Below are 8731 nucleotides of genomic sequence, written 5' to 3'. Positions count from 1 at the left end.
TGCATCAGATTATGGGGATTTGGAATTGAAGCTATTTAAGCCTGCCTGCCTGCCTTTGTAGCCACCCTGTAGGACAGCAGTGGTGGTCAATCTTTTCTGTTCATCTTAGCAGCACCAATAGGAGTCATTATTTTTTCCTCACAATGCCCCTGATGGGAGTGTTGTTCCATGCTATTATGGGGTGGTAGTAGCATCCACTAGAAAATAGCAGCTGTACTCAGGGCCCAATCCTATTCAACTTTCCAGCACTGGTGCAGCTGCAATGCAGCCTTAACATAAGGGAACAAATATATCCATACCTTGAGGAGGTTTCTGTGACTACCCCACCACCACAGGATGCAGCGAATGCCCCATTGGCACAGCTGCACCAGCTCTCAAAAATTGGATAGGATTGGGCCCTCAATCCCTAACTGCAGGTGGCAGTAGTCTAGCTCTGGCATCTAGCCAACAGGATCTGTGCACTGAGGCACATCCTCCAGGCCGGCACAGTTTCTCCTGCTGTATTTCTCCAGGCCGGCACAGTTTCTCCTGTATTGAGAAAGGCTGCAACTTGCCTGCCCAAAAACTTTGTTAAAGGAACAATAAGACTTGGAGGTAGCAAACCTACATTTTAAAATTGCACATAACACAACTGAACTTTTGAAGTTAATGCACTGATATTCCAATCCACTAAGGTGAACAAAAACAAAATGTCCAGGCTATCCAGTGCATTAACCTCTAGCCTCAGAAGCAGAACTTCAGAATTTCAATCTATACTTGATCTCACTGCTCCATTCAGATGCAAATCTCACATCCTCAATTATTGGCACTTTTTTTTCTCTCTCTCAAAAGGATTCCAATATGCCAGAAAGCTTCAAAACTAATTAACCTCATTGTGTAATTGTCACAAGGCAGCTTCATAAATCAGGGAGCTATGGGCCTAATCCTATCCAACTTTCCAGCTCCGGTGAGCTGCAGTGCAGCCCTGTGGTAAAAGAATACATGTTCCCATACCTTAAAGAGGTCTCTGTGACTGCCACCCCATCACAAGATGCAGTGTATGCCCATTGGCACAGCTGCACCAGCTCCAAAAAATTGGATAGGGTTGGGCTTTATGTCAAACAACTGGGACCCAATAAACTGCAGAGAACCTAAAAAATCTGAGTATGTAATTGGGAAAGGAACATTTATCAGGTGAAGCTAGTGTGTTGAAAGTTGAGGAAGACTCAAAGCCCAATCCTATGCATGTCTACTTAGAAGTAAGTGCCATTAGAGTTCATAGTGGTTACTTCCAGGAAAGTGTGGATAGGATTGGGCTGTCGGAGTGTGGCTTCTCAGTGGTATTTAAGAAAAGCCCACAGGCACTTCTAATATCAGCCAAGAAATTTGCATTGGCAGCAACTCTGGTTGATTGATAGGTGAGTGGTTGAGACTACTGTTGCTCCAATGGATTAAGCAGGGCTCAGTCCTCTGTAATTTATGGATAGAATTTGGCTATATCTCTTTCAGTAGTTGATACTGCTGTATATTCTTTAGTATTCTGCTGGTTCTCTGTGATATTGGTGAATAAGACTCAAGTTGAAACAAATGTTTCTCTAGTCTGTAAAAAAGGAAATCTTCTTTAGGGTTGTTAGGCATTAAAGTAATAAGACCCCTAAAGATCTATGGGTTACTACAAACTGATATTGTGTTTCTGTAGTGCTTGTGCTGTTTAACTGCTACTACTTCCCTTCTAGGAAGGGGTGTGTGTAGATGGCACACTGGGTCTTCTCTCTAAAGAATATGGTAGCACAGGTGGGGCTTTGTTATCCACTGATTTGACTCACCACTGATGCAGAGGCCTACCTTCCGAAGCCTTGTTACAAAGAAAAAAGCAACAAAATCCAATTTCCCACCTTCATGCTATTAAATAACTGTCCTACCTTCTCTTTTTTTTATACCCCCCCCCATTGTAAAAGAGAGAGGTAGACAGAGATGGAGGAAAGGAGAATGCTGTGCTAAAACATTGGTGAGTGGGAGAGTCTTGGGCTTCTCCTGGTTTCATCAGAGATCAATGGTGGCTTCTTTTTAATAGACTTTTTCCTGCTTGATGGTTTTGCTGCTATTGGATTTTTTTCTTCTTGCAATGTGTGAATCAACTTAAGTGGTTTACAAAAGAATGCATTAAATTCCCTAGTGGGAGGAAGTTGGGTGTGCTAAATGAGTAGAACCCATCTCGTTGTGCTCTGGTCTTAAAAGCTGGTGAAGTAGTCGGTATTTCAGTGTAAACTCTGTGCTTCTTCCTAAACAGCACCAGGATGGGAGGCAAACTGGGAAAGAGATGGCTGCCTGTTCCTGGAGATGAGAAAGTGGAGGATCAGAATGTTGTTGGGCAAAGCACAGAGATGGAAGATCCAACTGGTGAGAATGGTGTGACTCAACTAGGAACAGAGACCCTGCAAGTTGAAAGGAATGCCTCATGTTCTCAAGTTCCTGTTGTGGAAGACAAGGCAAAGCATGGTGATGTTAAAGAAACTTCTCCAATAACTACAGATCCAAAATAAGAAGTGATGCTTCCACTGAAGCATTTAAGTGTCACTTGCACAGATAAATCTGCAAGAACAGTTCCATGTAAACCCTAAATCTTTCTTGATTCTAGGTAACCAAACACAAAGTTTCTGTAGGCTGCCTGAACTTTAGACTTGCTTTGCTACTCAGTTGGAATAATTTAAAATTACACTTGTCTTATCTCCAAATCTGATGAACCCCTGCATTGTCCTAATGTACTAGGTAGGAGATGGGACTTGATGGCTTTTCCTCTGAGACTCTCACACCAGCTTGTGGCAATCTCTGTACTACGGCACTCTGACAGTTAACTTGCAGCCATGTTCATTTTCTCTTTAAATGAAAGTCTATCCAGGATAATGAATTGGGTATTCTGTACAACCAATCCAACTTCAAATGGAGACGGCTGTATAGTATTTACACCTCTGTACTCTTAACTTCATTAATTGTTGAGAGTAATCTATTGGCAATTCCTGTCTGACTTGTTAACTTTGTGTAGCTACAGCCTCTTGTGGAATTGCTCAAACATATTGCTGGCTGCTTTGTTACTCTGGAGGGGTGCATCAGTTCTGTGACACAGAATGGAACTGACTCCAAAGCAGCCGAAAGAACCATTGGATTGTTCAGATCTATACTGCGAAACTGAATGGATAAAATGACTGCCTGGCATTTGTATCTGTCAATAAATAACTTTTTAAATGATTACTGCAACCTACCATTGTATTGATCTGCTTTTACTCTCTGTTAAATTAAGGGGAAAAAACAATTCATACTTCAGAGCTTTGGTCTTGCCTGGGGATTATTGGGGGAAGTTGCAGTGGGCGTATAGCTTGAATTTCTACAGCTACATGACATCAAAAGAAACAGTTCAATACAGATAAGCTTAAGTAACTTGGGGTGTGTGGGGTGGGGAGTCAGCTGCCAATGTTAAAAAGCTGAGAGACTTAGAACAGTCAATATCCTACAATAGCTTTAAATAATTCTTTTTGTACTACTTAAAAACTCGAGGTTATGGAGTTCTTTACTACCCTGGTTGGCAACCTTCAGTCTCGAAAGACTATGGTATAAGCCTACAGCACCTGGTATTCCCACGTGGTCTCCCATCCAAGTACTAACCAGGCCTGACCGTGCTTAGCTTCCAAGATCAGACGAGATTGGGCATGTGCAGGGTAACAGTTGCTGTCCTAAGCATGACCTAAAGCTAGAAGGAAAAGGAGCAACTTTGACTGGAATCATAATTACAAAATGCAGAAACCACCTCAGACTTCACTTGGATACATTTCCTTTTATGAATCTTGCTTCTCTTTAAATTTTGGATGCTCTTTCTGGGGGTGGGGGAGATTCTAAAAACCATCAGCTAATTAGGGTCTCAAGCTGCGTTCTCCATAAGTGGTTTTTAACAGAACAAATTTCCCAGAAAATGTGAGTTTGAAAATGAAGGGTGTCCATATACAGAAGGATGAAGCATCTGCCCTAAATACACACAGGCATACAGCGTCTAAATGAGCAGCAGGGTGTTTCTTACTGGAAAGCAGCAAAATGTGCCCATCTGAAACAGTAATGCCCAGCAGATCTCCTGATCTAACTTTGCCAATGTAACCCTCGGGCTATGGTGTGGAGGCTGCTTTTGCAATGATTCTCCATTTAATGTAGCAGACATACTGCAGAAGGATGTCTTTGACTGACCTCCGTGACATCCTTTTCCTGCAGTAAATCTGCTACATTAATTGGAGAAGCATTTCCAAGCTACATCAAAGTAGCATTGTTAAGAGGTGGGTCATTTGCCCCAGGTACCATGCCTTCCAAGCAGGCCTTCCAAGGCTCAGGGTTGCCTCCCTGTGCCTAAGACCACTTGCCAAATACCCAGGAGGTATTTTGGGCATCTGGCCCTCAGGGGCTCTTTACAGCTTAATGGGGTGTGTTAAATTTTTTTTTGCCCCTGTGTCCCAGATCCCTTAGTTTTTAGATCTAGACTTTTTATAGAGCAGTCTCCAGAGTAGACACCTTCCCAGCAAAGGTAACCACAACAATCAGAGCATCATTATGACCTGACAGCCAGCAGTCTCTGGCAAGGAGAGGGTGCTTCAGACTATACCAACAAATAAATTCTGACTTGGCTAGCACCTGTCTTTCCTGGAGTAGGGAAGCCTGCATACTGGCTCCTAAACTAGACTCAGCTAGTGGTTTTACCAAATTTCAAAGGAAGTGTGGTAACCAGTGCTCACAGTTGTGCATGGAAAGTCATTATCTTTTATCCTGCACCTTTTATAGGCACTCACAGAGCTTTTAATACAGGAGTCTTCCCCAGCCCTACCTGCCAAGGGCTGAAGCAGAATTTCTACATCCAAAGCAGGTGCTCTGACTAAGGTGCTCTGGCTTCTTTCCCCTTTCATTTGTAGTTGTGTACTCTAGCACAAATTGAAATGTACAGAAGCTGATTGGCTATGACTTAGAACAGTGTTTCTCAAACTGTGGGTTGGGACCCACTAGGTGGGTTGCGAGACAATTTCAGGTGGGTCCCCATTCATTTCAATATTTTATTTTTAATATATTAGACTTGATGCTGCCATGATATGTGACTACATTTGGGGAAATGTTATCCTTGTTGGCATCCTTCAGTCATGGAAGACTATGGTGTCACGCTCTGAATGGTGGTTTTGGAACACAGTGTCCTCTCCAGTGCGCGAAGCCTGGGTAAAGTAGGTATGGAGGATAGGCTGTTACCCATGCAGCAGATCCCCCCTCTCCACGTCGCTGAAATGGTCCAATGGAAAGGCAGAGGCCAATACGGTTGGTTCCAGCGGCGTCACAGGAGTTGCCAGAACGTGACTGTGTTCAGCCATGAACTGCCTCAGGGACTCCGGCTTCAGATTTTGCCTTGAGGTTGACTCCTGAAGCCTTTTCCATAACTGGATGTAGCCACAAGGCAGTGGAGGTTTGGGATCAGAGTTTTCCTTCTCTCAGATGTGCTGCCTTCCCAGGCTGATGAGTCCCATCTACCTGGTGGCTGTTTAGTCGCCTCTTCCGACAAGTACAGCCAAACTGAGGGCCTATTCTTATCCCCAGCCCGCAGGGGAAGGGGAAATGTTATAGACCTGTACTTTTAACAAACTACTATGTATACTCTTTTAACAATGATAGTAAAGGAAACTTACTCCTGGGTAAGTGTGGGTAGGATTGCAGCCTAGGATAGTTAAAAATTTTTCCTGCTTGATGATGTCTCTTCCAGTCATGACATCACTTCTGGTGGGTTCCGACAGATTGTCATTCTGTCCCGGTGGGTCCCAGTGCTAAATGTGTGACAACCACTGACTTCGAGCATTTCCATTTTAGTTTCCCTTCACCCCCACCCTGCAAATCTAAAGAACTCCTGGAAGATAACAGCTATTTGAAACCAAAGTAAAATATTTGTGTTGACTTGTCACATTTGTGACAATACCTCATTTTTCTAGAAACGCTGCTTCTGTTAAGTGAGGAAGATACTTAGCATTTATATAGTGCTTTTGAAAGTTCAGAAACACTTTGCCTGTTTCAGTAGCCCCATACACCAGTCCTCCAAGGTAGGTCAGATTACTGTTTGTGCTGGTGGTGGGAAGGCTGTGAGAGTGAGAGATGACAAAGCCACTGGGATGACCTTGAGTTCATCTAGCCTCCCACCAGGGTGATTGTGAAGATAAAGGGGGTTGGGGCGAACTCTTGTTTTATAGATTGCCTTGGCCCTAAGGTGGCTCACAACATTTAACAAATATAGAATGCACAAAACAATGAATTGCGCGGCATAATAGGGTCCAACACTGCCTGCTATTGTTAGAGGGTTGGTATAAATAATATCCTTTTTAAAAAAAAGTTTATGAAAAACAGAAATGGCTTTGATGGGAGAAATGATTGATGGAAGCCTGCCACTCCATTAAAGAAATTTCATTTGATTAATTGTGTGAATTTTAGTTAATTAACAGAATGATTAATTCTACATATATTTGCGTATGGGAAAAGTAATTCTAAAGCAAAAATGAAGACTTGTCCTTTGGTTTTAGGGAATGTGTGTTATGCTGTACTACGTACCCTCTTATAAGAGGCATGTCTTCTATTTCCCACAAGAGAGGAGCCTCATAGTGTTTACTTTCTAATGTTTTTAGAAATCCTTGTATTAAAAAACAAATCTGCTGCCTGATTGATGAGGGGGACATGTTCTTAGTAGATCAAGAAGTTTTTAATTAATGAATTAAGGGCCAAACCCTATCCAACGTTCCAGCACTGATGCAGCCCTTACATTGAGGAGGCTTCCATGACTCTTCCCCCCCCCCAAAGGATGTGCCACAGCTCCTCCCCACTGGGCCTTGTGCCCACTTAAGGCTGATTAGTTTCCCTTGTTAAACTCACAAGTGCAGCAAGCAAAAGTCAGAGTCAGGTCCCAGTCCAATAAATGTAGATTGCCAACTCACAGTCCAAAGTCAGGTCTCCTCTGGGTTAGGTAACATCTCCCTCTGGGTCAGGGTCACCTTTGGTCCTTCTGAAGCTGCCTTTTATCCTTGGATGTCTCATAATCCAAAATGCAGCTCAGCTGTGAGCCACCTTGTTAAATCCAAATTAGACTCAGCTGAGCCATCTCTTCAGTCCATGTCCATTCAAAGTCCCATCAAGGTCAAATGAAGCTCAGTTGTCCATCAGAGTCCCATTGGCCTTGATTGATTGCAGCTGTGGAGCCAGCCCTGCCCTTCCCAGAGCTGTCAACCAGCTGTCAAAACTTGGAATCACTGTCAACACCACATCATCCACCTGATGATCTTCTGATCTTCCATTAAACATGGCTCATTGGTTCTGGAAATCTGGATAGGATTGGGCTCCTAATCAACCAGATTGTGGAGACCTTTTATCCTTCTAACTCATGCGGGCTGTGATCAGTCTAACAGGTTTGAAGACTCCTTTCTTGGAGGGAATCCAGACCTAAACAGAGGCATTAAGATCTGCAGCCTTTGTGGTCTCTGCTGGGTACGTTTGGGAAGATTCGACTGCGACCATGATTGATGGAAAAAGCAGGAAACTGGCTGGCGAGCAGCATTCATCACGGTGGGCTGCTGTCCACTGAGGTTTGCAGCATCCATTAAAGAAACTGGGTATCTCAAGGTGGAGAGCCTTTGAAAGTAACCCCATCTCTCAGATGGTGGCGAATTGGAGGCAGCTCGTTGTGTTGGCACATCCACAGCCAAGATAAAGCACTTTTCCTCGGAGTGAAGTGGCACTAGCAATAAATTCTGGCTGTCTGATCTCATGAGCGAGACAAATTTCATCTCCCCTGCCCACCCATTCAATTTATTATACTTCCAAATGCTTGGGTGTATTATGCTGTAGATCAGCGAGTTGCTCGTCTCCGAAAAGAGAGCCAGTGAGCACATTTCCTCCAGGAGAGAAAGCTGGCCTTCACCCCCTTGATGGAGGCACCTGGAAGCTGTCAGTCCAAATTGATGTGCAAAGGAGCAGAAAAGCAGAAAACTGCAAATGTGTCGGTGCTCACCTTCACTCTCTCAATTGCTGGTCATCACTGGAAGCAACTTCTTCCTCCGCAGGTGCCTCATGGACCCAAAACTGTGGCAAAACTGGGGCACTTGGAATGTAGATGAAGTGGATCAGTGGACAGAGTTGTGGGATGCAAAATGGAATTGCTTCACAATGGGGTTAGCTTATCTCTCAGTGAGAGTCGCCAACACATTTTTTTGAAGTGAATTTGGATACCATCCAGACAGGAAAACTTCTGAAAAAATGTCGAGGGAAGCAAAAGAGGACTTTGAATAATTCATTCTGCATGTCCAGACCTAGGAACCACTTAAAATATTAAAGCTACAACCCTATACGCACTTACCTGAGAGTAGGCCATGTTGAACACAGTGGGACTTACTTCTGAGTACACATGCATAGGATTGTGATGCAATGTACCTTGTTGGTCAAACGGTTCTGTGGATGTTGCCAGCATGTCACCAATACTTGGTAGTCTTAGAAGTCTAGAACTGTTGTAGAAATTCTTCACAAGGTGGACAGAATTAGTAAGATCTGGGATGAAAGTTGCCAACCAACGAGTTTTGTCCAAAGTGATGTTTCGAGTTGAACTTGGCCCTCTGACACTTGAAGTTCCCAAGAAAGCATGCTGCACAGGGAGGTACACTTCTCTCTTAAGCTACCGGTTGGTTGGCAACCTTCGAAAGACTATGGTATA

General features: G+C 43.7%; 1 pseudogene; it reads right to left on the bottom strand.

Annotated features, from left to right (window-relative positions):
• Positions 1-3590: 3590 nt before the first annotated feature.
• LOC136662625 (5S ribosomal RNA) lies at positions 3591-3707 on the bottom strand (annotated as a pseudogene).
• Between the last annotated feature and the right edge of the window lie 5024 nt (positions 3708-8731).

Source organism: Tiliqua scincoides, chromosome 11 (assembly GCF_035046505.1).
Source record: "Tiliqua scincoides isolate rTilSci1 chromosome 11, rTilSci1.hap2, whole genome shotgun sequence".
NCBI lineage: Eukaryota > Metazoa > Chordata > Lepidosauria > Squamata > Scincidae > Tiliqua > Tiliqua scincoides.
The sequence above is the reverse complement of the archived record's forward strand: the minus strand, read 5'-3'. Positions and strand labels throughout refer to the sequence as shown.